Genomic DNA, 12860 nt, shown 5'->3' with positions numbered 1-12860 from the left:
GTGAAATCTATTAATTTATAGAAATTCAGAAAAGAATGACCTTACATAAAATAAATGCAGGAAAACTGGGAGGCAACTAAAGACTGGATACAACCATACCTTTTGTTTGTATTTTGCATGGATGAAGACGGAGGGAATTACCAGCAAGGCAAGCTCAGAATGTTGAACATCAGCCATCATTTAAATAAATGCTGAAATATTTATGATGCACATCTAAGAGAAAAATACACAGGGGTAAAAGTTCACAGCTGGCATTGTCCTGATGATTTTACAGTCACCTGAGAAATTGCAAATGATAAGATGGATCAAACACACAAGAGTTTAAAGGGTGAAAATCTGCCACTTTCTACTATGTATAAAAGCTTGCTAAATATTTCAGGGTGAACTGTCAGAAAGTGACTAAATTTGCCATGTAGAGTATCTCAGGGACCAAAGATTGGGAAGCATGTTTCTGCTGGATCACTTGAAAAAATCAATCTCCGAGAATGGCAGAAGCATCTATTCCTTCTCAAATATGTGTCACAAAAATACATGACACACATAGAGACAGCAACTTGGACAGTTGGTAAGAAGATTACACCTTGTATGTGAAAGCTACACAGGCAAAAAAGAAAGTGGGAGTGACTGCCACTGCACAATGAGTTTCATTTAATTTATTAGGTTAATACACACAACTAATTTCTGCTTTTATTGGGAAAAAAAAAGTATGTGTCCATGTCAAGGTAAAGAATTATATGGGCTTTTGGTTTTGAATCAGGACATCATGTAAAGGCTAAAATGCTTTTTTCTTTCAAGTGATTAAAAAAACCCTCAGAATCTGAATTTGTGTTTTAACTTTTGGATGTCAAATGCATTTTTAATTAGGATGTGCTTTCTACTATGATTAGTATTCTTAGCAGATGCTTTTGCTCAAAAATCAAGACCATTGGAAACCAATATGTTTCTTAAACTAGCTATGTTTTTTCTCAGTTCTCTCTGAGAATTTTGATCTAATTGGCATGTTTAATAAAGGGATTTCCTGTTCTAAATAAACTGATTTCCTCAACTGTTGTGACTATGTGTAACATATGCCTCCAAAAGAGAGTATCCTCAATTACCAGAGCTCCAGAGTTTAACTTGTGAAAGCTCAAAGATCTCATATAGTTTCAAAATTTAATTCTAAAGTTCTGAGTTCAGTGGGATTTCAGGGCATTTATGACCTTTCATGACATGCTCAATATGTTGCAGGATCAGGCCCTTAAGTAATGCCACAAGGAAGTATTCAGAATATGAATTTCTGGATTTTGTCATTTGGGATGTCATAGAATTGGCTCAACAATCACAAAAACATTCAGAACATCTGGAAGACATCACATTTCATACTGATGGTACCTACTAGATTTAGGCTGAGAAGCCCCAGCGTAACTTTTTTTTAATGCGAGTCCTTTTTGAAAGAAGTTGATACACACATAGCTAAGTTCTTAAAAATGTAGAAAATTTCACCAGATCTGAATAAAGGTTGAACAGGAGGATTTAGAACAGACTATTATGACAGCCTTGGGCGTGTCATAAATTGGCCAGATTTGATATAGTAGAACAGATAGAAGGCGAAAGAACCAAGATTTGCAGAAGAACTGGAGTTTTAACAAAAAGTATGAAGCAGAATATGAAATATTACATCCATATGCTAGAAAAACCACATATCGAACAGAAGGAATGGTAGGCTATCAAAGCAGTGACTTAAAATTTGTTGGGTTTGGCAAAGCAAGTCATAATCAGTACAATAAACAGAACCCTCAAATACTTAAATAACCTTGAAGAAATGTTGTAACTGCAAACAATATTTCCCTCTTGATTAAAAAAAAAAAAAAAAAAGCAGCACCAATTCTGTTAGGCAGTATTATGTTTTAGGTTTTTCAAAATTTGAGGGTATGCAGCATTACTACATTTTGTTTTTATAGTAAGTACAACTCTCCTGTAAAAACACTACCATTTGTTAATTATTGCATGAAAAATATCTATACCTTCGTGGGCAGTAAGGAGAAACAAGTACAATATATGCAGCAGCAAACTGCAGGTGACTGGAAGGATCACAGGTTCTACCTTACAGTATTATTTCATGAAAAATCTCACAAGTTATTTATGGATTTGCCTCACTCAGTACAACACTGGAAGCTTTATCCATTCTTTTAGAACTCCTGAGGACACCACATCATCTCCAAAACTCTGTTTTCTTTCAGCTACTAGAGTATGTCACACTAACCAAGATGCTACCTGCAGTGAGCCGTTTAAATTGACCCTCTTCTTCTTGCTTAATTGTAAACTAAAGCTAACATAGTTCATAGATTTCAGCAGATGTTACAAAACAGTAGAGCTTACTTTAAAAGTCTCTGCAATGTGTGATCATTTACACTAACTGCATATGACTCTAAGAATTATTTCTAGTACTTACAAGCAGGTATTACCTGAGCCACAGGATGGTAGTCTTGCAAGTTGCAGCATAGAGGATGTATCTTCTTTCTCTGAAGCTAACAACTTATTAGGAATATTTCCTTTTTCCTTTTGAGGAGTCTAATGCTCAGGTTTACAGCAATTTATGTTTGCTGAATTTTATGTTTGTTTCAGCTACCTTTCTATGAGCTAAAATAAAAAATTGCACAAATCAGTCACGCACTTGTAAACACAAAATGTCCAAAACCAAGTTTTCAGTAATCATTCCAAGTAAACTACAGTGATAGTCGGGAAAAAAAGGAAATGTTGATGGGATTGTAAGGTTTCTTCCACTTTTACATAGAAAAAACCTCTGGGTCTTAACTCCAAAGATCCAAAATACCTCTGTTCTACCTTTTGAGACAACAGGGTGTACCAAACAAGAAAGTGCTGATTGTGATCCAGCCATTGTTTTCAGATAGAATATACACTAGCATAATTATGAATTATTTTATTTGGAATGGCCAGAATACATGGATTTCCTCACTCACATTGAGGAGGTATGTGCCTCAGGGAAAGGGCACATGATCTCTGCTGTAGGATCCTCACAAGAATCCTGATTTGTGTCTGGACATCAGGGTTCATGGTAGACTAAAGGTGAAGTGCCTGAAACACATTTGATGTGATTTATAAGAAACTTGAACATTAAAAAATATAATTTCTGTTTGTCAGACACTGTTTCAAGGCATTTTATTATGAAGTAGTCCCATCACACACAGCAACCTTCTGCAGCATGGGAGAACTCATATGCACTTGTGTGCTTGTTTTTATGGGCAGGTTATCAGTGAGTGAAGCAGCAGAGTTTCCCCTGAGTTTGCACTATATTTGAAAGGAGAAGGAGTAGGATTCTCAAGACAAGAGGTTTAATTGCAAGAACAGGGCTCCACAGCAGTGTTAGCCGCTCAGCTGTGATCTGCAGGACCAGCTGTACTTATAGGGAGAGTGGGTCTGTTGGAGGTTGCTTGCACCTCCCTCTGCTTGAACTGAACAGTCCCTCACTCTAATGCCTTTTGTGATGGCTGCCCTGGTCCCAGAATTTAAGGGTGCAATTAACGGGTGACATTATTCAGCAATTTTCTACCACAGTAGTCATGCAATCCTTTCGGCAAATCTTGATATTTTACTCTTCTATTTTCCCATGGAATTTCAGAAGGAAACTGCAGTGGCATCCTGTGCTAGGGTTTCATCTCTATTTCCAGCTCCCATGGGTGCATTAGCAGAAGCCCTGCCCTGCCCATTACTCAGAGGGCATCCCTCCTGAGCAAAAGGCAGAGAAAGAGGATATGGCTCCATTTAAATAAAGAAATTAGGAAGGAAGTCAAGATGTAGAAGAAAGAGTTTAATCTCTAAGGATAGAGCATTTCAAATGAGATTTAAGTTTCAGCTCAGTAATTGGAGAACAGATTTTTCTTTTTAAATTAAAATTGACAAGTGTGTAATTAATGCATTGTAAATATTAAAAATATTAAGTTTTGCTTACATCTTATATTCAAGATTTTTTTGATCCCAGTCTGGGGATATTTACAAGTGATGCCTGTTTACTAGGGGTGATTTTCAATGGATGCAAAGCAACCATCAATGTCTGTAAAGCAATTTTCTCAGCCTCTTTGGGTATTTTTTTTCCCTTTTTATAGCAGTATCATAATCTTGGCTTTACTTCAGCTATCATTAACGATAGTACCATTGCTAGCAGAGGGCAATTAAAAATTCCTTGAAGGAAAAAACCAACTTCTTCAATCCTATTGCTTACTATAATTTAAATTACCAGAAAGTTTAAGCCTGTAAATCTAGTTTAAAATATATCAAATTGGTTTAGTGCGGGTTGTACATCTCAAAAGCCAGATCATTTTTTTTATCCATTCTGCCCTGAAAATCTCCTGTGTTTCTTGATCCCTTGACCACAGGCCAAATCACGGCACAACTTGGAGCAGGCAGTGAAGGCAGAAGCTCATTTCTGCCTCCAGCTTCATTGTGGAATGGCCCATTTTTGGGATCCAAAGGAGCTAATGGCACTGATGGCATAACAAATAAATTTTACGGTGCCCAGTATCATTTCCACTGATGTGCTGGCAAATTTTCAGCTCTCTATCACCTTATCACTTTTTATCAGTTCAAGGAACACTGACTGAAAAGCCAAAAATCATTCAATCAAAATTGAAATGTCTGGTTAATTTTTGCTGGGTTGTAAAGACCCACAAAATATGTCTGGTTATTCATCTGCAAGTTTGAGCCAGGCAACGAAGCCAAAGACTAAAGGAACATTAAGCATGGCGAACTGCTAAGGAAAGCTCTTCCTCAGTTTATCCATTCTGGGGTCACTAATGCTTTCTGTAGGGCTTTAAATGCTAAGTCTGTTGCTGGCTTTCAGCCAGGCCCTTTGCTGGCGCCAGAGAGACTCATCATTTTATCAGTCTTGCCTCTGTTTCACGAACATTTAATTGTTTGTGGGATATTCTTAGAACACAGAAATAGTAGATCTTTCTGGCATTCAAATCAATTCATTAATTTGATTTATTTGTTTTCCCTAATAGCACAAGAGGTTTCAGCTGAATATTTATTTGGAAGGACTTGGTACATAGAGAAATGTGAGGAAAAACAAATGTTTTTGTTCCATTCAGATTAGCTGGCTGTAGTGCACATGGAGAATACACAGCCCATGTAGATGCAAAATAAAAGCCAGTATAAATGTTTGCTTTACAGTATTCAATAAGAACTGCTAGAGGCATAACTTGTTCCTGGGGAAAACTGCTTGAGCTCTGTCTTCAGTGTTAGCCACACATCTTTCTGTGTTTCAGGCTGGGTGTCTTCCTTTGACAATAATCTCTAAGAACAGGGTACCACTCCAGCACATGCAAAATATAGACAGAGAAAATGTACTCATGTGTGTTCACTCTTAAAAAGGATTATTTCCACTTTTTTTGAGAGAATGAAGACTTAGCAGGATGTATGCAGATGGCCCCCATGCCTGACTTACCACATACCTGACCTTACAGTAACATGGATTTTGCATTAAAGAGAACTAAGACTGACTCAAACTTTCCATTCTCCAGGGCATCACATTTGGATCCCTATGCAAGTGGGGAGTGGGAGATGAGAGAGGTAACACAGCAAGGCAAGACAATCTAGGCCCTTATAACTCCTGTAGTTCAATCCTTCTAATTAGATGTAGATGTTTCTCCCCACTGGCTCCATAGACAAGCACTGACTCACAGTGTTGATGAGAAGACAGTTTCACACACTTGCTGCTGTTCTGAAAGAAGTCATCCCAGGAGCTTTGAAAACTAAAGGATGACTCATTAAGGTGGCTGGCTGTTGCAGAGGTAGTGCAGAAAATTGCCCAGTATCATGTAGTTGAGCCAGTGACCTGACAGAAAACTGGGTTGTGATCTCCTAAATCTGGATGCATAGTTGTCCCAACAAGAGCCAGCACAGACCCAAATGACAGGTGCTGCACAGCCTCTGGACATATCCTATGATATGGCAGACAGTGCCTATCATGACTGTAAATGATGGCAATGGGAAAGGAAAGAGGGCAATGGGAAAGGAAAGAGAACAATGTTTTCTCCATTGCATACCTACATCTGACCCCAAGGCAATTATTCTCTCAGAGCAATATTGAAGTGCAGTAATGGAGGGTTATATGAAGGTTCAGAAATGCTATGGATCTCATTGATATGGAAAATTCTTCTGATTTATACAGACTGTTATCATGAAAGTGAAAATGTCAGTTTTACTTTTAAAAATCAACCTCAAAATCTTGTGCACATAGATAGGAAAATATTTACCCGTATGGCTTGCTCCTGGAAAATACATCATCCTCATCATCATCATCATCATCATCATCATCATCATTATCATCATTATTATGGATTAATAATTATTGCTTAGAGAAAATAATTTCCACTTTTCTATTTTAATAAAGTTGAAAAGTTCATCTGGACTTCAAATTATTTAAGTATTTCAATGCTATCAGAATGAAATATGGCTGTGTTTTCATACCTACTTTTATTTTTCTTTAGATATTATATTCCAAAACACTTTTTAATAATTTAATGGTTTTGTGTTTAATGGGGTTTTTTTGTGTGTTGAGGATAGAAATTCCATTTATGAATAGCTCTAGTTGTTGAGGAAAGATGGAAAAAAAGATCATGTCAGGCTCAAAAACCAGAAGACCAATAAAAAGAAACAAAAAATGTAGTATTTCTTAATATTTGGATTTTATATCAATGCCATGAATGTTGGTGGTCTGACACTGTGGTTTGGCAGTCCTACATTCATTCAAATGCTAAATACTTTTCAGCTCAGTTGCGCTCTCAGACATTTGTGCATATGAACAATTTGCTTACGAACAAGGCATCTGTGCAGAGATGAGCCCATTTGTTCTTAGCCATAGTTATTCACATTTGATTATTTATTATTCAGTTGCATATGAATAGCAACACATTCTCACATTCTAGAAATGGTATTGTTTTAGAAATGCTATATAAACAGGACTTTACCAGTCCCCAAACCAAACATCAGATATTTGTAGTGATAAAAACTATAACTCAGGTCTTGAAGACTATCACAGTGAAAAGGCATGATATGGGGAACTGAGGCACAGAGCAGTGAAGTGACTTCTGAAGCACTGAAATAGGTCAGTGACAGAGTCCTTTATGCACGCAGTCAGACACCTCAACCTTGGCTTCTCAGGATACTCTGTTCTTGTGGTAGTGTTAAAACCCTGAAATGATTTAATGGACATTTTCTTGGACAAATTGTTCTGTGTGTACTTGTCCAAAGTGGGTAACTATTGATTTATAGTGCTGGACTCATATGGGATAGATTAATTTTTTAAGCTGCAATTTTTCACTACCAAAATGTTCTTTGAGTAGTAGAGACGTAGATGTAACTGTTAATACAGCATGTATCATTAGGGGAATATTTTAATTTATCTAAGACTTTCTTGTAATACATAGAGAACTCTTTTTATTCTGCCCTATGCACTGTAATTTGTTATAATTTTCCCATTTTGATTCCTATATTTTTCTATTTCTTATATGTTGTCCTGGTTGACACCAGAAGATTTGGGCTATACCAAGGTTTCATTTAATTCAAAATTTGAGATTATCTCTCAGTGGACCTATGCCAATCAAAATAGTTACTATTTATAATCTAGAATTATGCATATGTGGGATTCAGGGTAAAAAGGATACGTCCCATCACTGATTTTGAATGTTTTATATATATACACTGTTAGTTTCTAAGGCAGCACAGTCAAGACATCTCTTATTAAAATTTGTAGAAGGAACTATTATTGTAACAGATTTTCTTACATATTTATCTCAAAAGTTCTTATGTAAATTTCTAGGCAAGTGTTGGAATAAAGCAATGTAAAATTAAGACTAATTTTTGGTGATCTTTAACTAAATAGAAAGTGAAATTGTCTCTTCACATCAGGCTGGCTACACCAATGCACTTTTGATGAGACAACAGCTGAAAGAGGTTTCAGAAGGGTTCTGCATGCTGTCACTTACACATTAGGGATAATCTTTTCAGACTATTGGCAAAATGAGTTGGCCACAATCAGGTTGAGGTTTAAAATTTACATAATTCATTATGCAGTTGTCTTCTGGTTTAGATTTGGTTTTGAAGAGCAAGTAGACACCATTTTAAAAAATATTCATATCTTTTGGGCTGCCAGGGGACCCTTATGATCAAAATTTGGCTTTCCAAGTGATACGATTCATATGAAATCTGGTGAGGGTGTACAATTTTCACATTAGTAACAGTCAGTTTGTTTCCATCAGAGAGGCTAGAAACTGTCATTTTAGGTTTCTTTCTGCTTGCTGGTATGTTACAGCATTCGCACCTGCCAGAAAATGTCAGAATGTTTATTCCAGGAATAAAAGTGTGGGCACACATCCGCCTCCCAAAATAAATAGCACAGCAGATATATTCCGCAGCGCCTCCAATACTCACAGGTCGGAGTTAGTCATTCTTCCTGTGAGAGGGTGGCCATCAATCACTGTCAAAGGAAGCCTTCAGTCTGGAGTCAAGAGCGGGGGTACTTAGATCAATGGATGAGGAGCACAAGGAGCCTGTAGGGAGAGAATATGCCTTTTCATATTTGTGAGACAGCACTGTAAAGTCTTAAAAGCATCTGGGCTTGAAGAAGGAAAAATTGCAGTATGGAGAGTCTGCTCATTTGCCAAGCAAATCATCTTTCAGTCACAACCTTCTCCTCCCAAAAGACCAAAGTATGAATATTTTTGTAATAAAATGGAAATGCCAACGGAACATATTCAGCAATCATCTGCATTGATTTACTGGGAAGAAAGGAAATCTTTGTTCTATTGTGAAGTAGCACCACAATTTTAAGAAGGTAAATGCATAAGAAACACCAAAACTGATATTCAGAAACTAATTTAGTCTGTCAAACTTACTCTTTTCAGATGAGTTCTAATAAATGAGTCTACTCTCAAAATCTTCCATTTAAGTGATATAAAAATAGAACAGAAAGAAAGCTTTAGAGGGAAAGGTAAGATTGCTTTATATTAAAAGTGCTGAAATAGGCTTTGCATTGCCTAAATATCTGTCTCAGTCACAGGCTCCTTGGGTGACCCTAGATGAGTTAATTAATCTTACTTTGCTTCAATACTTACAGGGAAGAACTGAACTGGTTTGTCTTACAAATATTGAGGGGCAGCTAATGTGGTGTAGATTCTCATCTGACAGAGAATCCAAGTGAGGAAAATGGTTGTTTCAAGCTCTCTCTACAGTCAGAGCAGGAGAATAAGAGGCTCCTTCAACATTTAATGTAGTCCAGCTAGGGCCAGAAGGGCTGTTTATCAGTACCTGTTTTCATGCATTCGGAGCAGAGGAAACTTAGGGTGACCAAACTCCACATATGCTGTTTGCCTTGCCGGGTTGGCCAAACATTATCTCTCTTCCCCCTCGCCCCCATGCTGATATGACCTCCTCCAGAAGAGTTGGCAACTTCTTTCTTTGTATTTCATGTGTCAACCTCCATAGCTAGACTGTTTCCCAAGAACTAGTGTAGGAAAAAACACCTCTTATGCAAGACATACATAATACAAGAGGACCACAAAGCCTTTAAAGCCCTGGATCTACAGTTCTCACAAATTCAGGGCTCTCCGTATTTTTTCTAAAATGTTTTTTATGAGATGTCTGAAGCAATATTTTTGTCAAGGTTCTGCCAGTAACAACTTCTCGACTTTCTGAACCGCACCTTAGATGACAAGTTGAAAACAAGCAGGAACTCTTTGGCTGCTAAACAGCTACTTATTCATGCAGCAACTTAGTCCTCAGCTTTTCTTAAAAAAAAAGCAAGGTGTACAAAGGCCTGACTAAAGGCAGTCTAAGAACAGATAGGAAACTCTGGTAAGGAACATAATTGCAATACTCATACCATTTATATATTTCATTATGTTGAACTGAAAAGAATTTTAAAAATCCCCCATCAAATATTCTGTTTGCAAAGGAGGGCCTGGAGAGATGCACTCATGAAAAGTGCAGTATTTTTACAGAAATAACCTATTTCAGCAAAAGAGAGGAAAGATATCCTTGGTCAGGGCACTGTCTGGAGAAATGGAAGAATTTTGATCAAATCCCTGATGGGAATGAAAACCAAAGGGATTTAGATCTTGACCTTCACATCCCAACTGGCATTTCAAGACCACCCTGCTTTCTGTCTTACCTCCTTTTCTCCAGATTCTCTGCTCCAGTCCTATGAACTCTGGCAAATCTTCACCCAGATTTACATTTCTATCAATTTCCTGCAGTCTGAAGCCCCCTGAATATGAGAAAGTTTCCCGCACTCTAAGAATAAATAAGAGTAGGATAATAAAGACCATCCATTTCCTTTCAATGTGAACCACAGTCAGAAACTGTATTGTCTTCCACTCCTCCTCATGCCTATTTATTGAGTGTGTTCCATTTCATTAGCTATAGTTTTATATGAATACAATGATATCAGAGCAGGGAAACCAGAAATGGCTTCCTTGGAAAAAAAATCCCAGCATTTATTTGATTTTTAGCCTTCTTAAATGCAGGCAAGGATAAATACCTCCACCACAGACCACAGAGTCTCTGGCAAATGCTTGTAGGGCTTCAAAACCTCTGAATTTAGCATTTATTTTCCAGCAATGAAGGGTAACCAAGGAGACATACAGCCCTAGACAGAATATCTTTAAGTAGCATAGGATCCCAGACATGGATAAGAAGAGCAGAGAATTGTTGGTTTGTAGCCTATCAATTAATGCTACTGTGAATATGAGATCTTAGAAACAAGCATCCTCCAGACAAAACCTAGAGGTGGTTGGTGAAGGCACCCAACAATCCAAATCTGACAACTACCAGTTTATATAAAGATGGCTGTATTAGCTACATCCTAAGGAATTTCAATGAAATCTCTGAATTTCTTTGAGAAATTCCATATGACAGGAATTTCAATTCATGTAAGACTCTTGATGCTATGGGCTAGCTGAAAGGCTTTGATTTCTGTCCTTTTCCTAGTTGCTTCTAGGGAAATATAGAATCAATCTCCCATACTACTTGGCACTTTGTAGTGCAAAAGACCATCCATGAAATGCTCTGATATGGTGTCAAGAGTGACACGAATTTTGTGGATAAAATGAGAGCAGATGACAAGCTGAGGTAAGTAGTAATGACTCCAGAGTTTAGTGGATATATACACTTCACAGTCACATACTAGTTTGAAGAGATTTTTTTGGTTGTTTGGTTTTTTGTTTGGGTTTTTCTTTTTACTTTGGCCATCAACAAGGAAACAGTTTGATCTTTTCAAATTAAATTAGACAAGCTGTTAATGAAGATTAATTGCTTTGCATAATTTAAAATATGTAGAGAGAGGTCCCTTGATCTGGGCAAGCTGTACTTGGTTAGAACTGGGGCTTAAAAAAAGAAGATAACTCCAAGCCATTTGCGATCTCCCCAGCTTGTGACAAAGGTGGGAGCCAAGATGCCCCTGAGAAAGCTGTAGAGACTCAGAAAAATGCATCACTGCTCTTTTAGTCTTCCCTGCCATACAGCTTAGCTGTGCTTTAATGTTTTGCTCACAAGGGAATATAATTGTCCCCTCCACACCCCCTCCTCCTCACCCTCTCTCCACTGACAGAAACCCTTTCCATGCTGTGCTGAAGAAAGACTTGTTACCTCATTAGAGCCAGGAGCCAGAATCTGCCCCAGAAACTTTACTTTTCAGGAGGTGTGTTTGGGACAAGGACTGCAAGGGGAGCAGTCTTCAAGGCCAGTTTGCATGGGGCTTTAAGCAACCTGGTCAAATGCAGGGTGTCCCTGGCCACAGCAGGGCGGCTGGAACTAGATGATCTTCAAGGTCCCTGTCAATGTGAACCATTCCATGATTCTGTGAGTGAGAGGGGAGCTCTCATTTCTTGGCACAGACTGATTCAGGCATCTCCTTAAGGGGGAGGGACCCCAGCAGCGTGAACAAACCCAAGCCACGATGACTTGGGTCTTCTTCTGTCATCCTGGTGGCACACCATCAGGTTACCCCTTCACTAACAATGTGGTCAAACATCACATCTCTTCAGGGAGCTTATTCAAGGTAGAAAACTACTCTGATTTTTTCTTATGGATTGATTTTTTTAGAGAGCCAATTCATCACCTACCAGACACGAGGGAGAAAGAGCAGGAATGTACAGCTGGAGGTGGAGGTGGGATTTGCCACACCACTGATTTAAATCAGCTTAAAATGCTGCTGAACTGCACTCTTGAGGACGATTCACAGCCTAGTTTCTCTATATAAAAAATAAAGGAGTCACTAGAGAGCAGTAGGCTTTGCATGAGGTGAGTTGGAGCACCTAAGCTAACTGCTTCAAGTCAGCAGCCTGACCCCCCACGTTGAGACATGCTGCTATGCAGTAATGATGTTCTGGACACGCTTGGGTGACTGGTGGGCTGGGCTTTTTTTTGAAATGTTTATTGATTTAGCAAATGTGAAGAAAGGAGTACCAAATCTGGCAATTATTAGTGACTCCATGCTGCAGCCTGCTTGCAAACATAGGGTTCTGAAATATTTTCCTAAGAGCCTAGCTTAGCACAGAGTGATTCACCACATTATCCTCTGCACAGATGATTACCTCTCTAGTAACTCATCTGACTCTTCTTCCTACCTGTTTTCTCGCTCATAGCATAATTTTTAATTTAAAATACATGGATGCAACACACTCCAGTATGCCCAGGGGCACTCACACTGGGAAATTTTAATTATGTAACTTTATGTCCTCAGGTAAAGAAAACCAGCTTCCTCTGAGCTGCAGATGTTCTCACTGGAAAAAAAAAAGGTCCTTTCAGAAGCATGTGAAATGTGCTTCCTTTCTGAACCACAGCAGGTGACACAGCTACTCTCT

This window comes from Fringilla coelebs, assembly GCF_963513975.1.
Source record: "Fringilla coelebs genome assembly, chromosome: 5".
In the NCBI taxonomy this organism is placed as follows: Eukaryota; Metazoa; Chordata; class Aves; order Passeriformes; family Fringillidae; genus Fringilla; species Fringilla coelebs.
Note: the sequence above shows the minus strand (reverse complement) of the source record.